The 1299-nt window shown below is 38.7% G+C and overlaps 1 protein-coding gene across 1 annotated transcript in view; it reads left to right on the top strand.

Moving 5' to 3' along the window:
* Positions 1–1299, top strand: part of LOC106877620 (arf-GAP with coiled-coil, ANK repeat and PH domain-containing protein 2) — a 248627-nt gene that overhangs the window by 162948 nt on the left and 84380 nt on the right. The gene's annotated exons all lie outside the window — the stretch shown is intronic.

Genomic DNA, 1299 nt, shown 5'->3' with positions numbered 1-1299 from the left:
CGCGAGTCCGCTGCCCTAACCACTGGGCCATTGCGCCTCCACATTATATAACTACACCTGGAATAACAACAACAACAAAGATGACAATAAGAATGAGAAGGAGAAGTGGAATATAATAATAACTACATTGGGAATAATTACAGTAATGTAACCATACAAGGAACAATACTGGTAATTACTACATCAAGAATAATAACTTAACGACTACAGCAGGAACGATATTGTTGTTAATTACAGCTGTAATAACCATACCAGCAATAACAGTGGTAATAACCACATTATTTATGTGGTAATAACCACATAAAACATTCGCAATTTTAATATTTTAAAACTGAATATCATATAATTGTATGATGGCAATTCTTCATGTTTGGAGCCCATGAGGAAGAGTGGTGCAACCTCAACTGGCTGAGTACATCAATCTTTGACACTGCAGGGCTTTTCTTGCTGCCTGTGGTTAGTAGTTTTAAAGTGGGGATCAGTTCGCAAAACCTGAATCCATGCTTTAAGACTTGGAGGTCAAGGAATGAAGACAGCTGCAGTGACCGGCAAACTGTAGGTTTTACATTGGAGTGGTCTTCTCGGGTGAATTGCGTTACAGGCCTGGAGAGTTTTACCTACTCTGAAGTTTGCTGGAAGGGTGTCAAAAGGGGCACTGGAATGCCTGAGGGATTCCACTCCTTGGTTTGCTGTCGAGGTTGACTTCCCTAGCTTTTTCCTTTCCCAAGGCGCTCACAAAATCTCTGGGATTTGTACTTGGTGCTTCTTCTATAACTTGCCAATTAACCCATAGTGGGGATTCTGACAGATACTATTACTCTGGGTCAGAGTGGACCTGGGAACAATAGTGGCTAAGAAGTGGTTCCTCATTTCTCAATATCCTGGAACTCTCAAACTATGGCCCCCACCACTCAATGCAGTTTAAAGTCAACCCAAGACATTATAATATATATCGTTGCTATTATGTTAAACTGTTGTATGTCCAAATTTGGCCAAATGCATTTTTTCAATATTTATTTTTGCTTGCAATAGCTGGTTCTTTTGGTCAAACTATCGCATCTCCAGCGGCTTCAGATGCCAAGATATCAAACTAGTACAACGGTTTTGTTAAGGAATGGTAAAACTATTTTTTGTTCACTGAAAAAGCGACGTTTTGGACTTATGACACTTTTGCATAATAGCAAAACGGGGAAATTTTTGGTATTATTTATTCTCCATTACACGTGTTCCATTTTCTAATAGGAATTTAGGAATTTCATAGATTTACATGTTATACAGACATGTAAGGAATTCCTTATT

Source organism: Octopus bimaculoides, chromosome 25, assembly GCF_001194135.2.
Source record: "Octopus bimaculoides isolate UCB-OBI-ISO-001 chromosome 25, ASM119413v2, whole genome shotgun sequence".
Taxonomy (NCBI): Eukaryota; Metazoa; Mollusca; class Cephalopoda; order Octopoda; family Octopodidae; genus Octopus; species Octopus bimaculoides.
The sequence above is the reverse complement of the archived record's forward strand: the minus strand, read 5'-3'. Positions and strand labels throughout refer to the sequence as shown.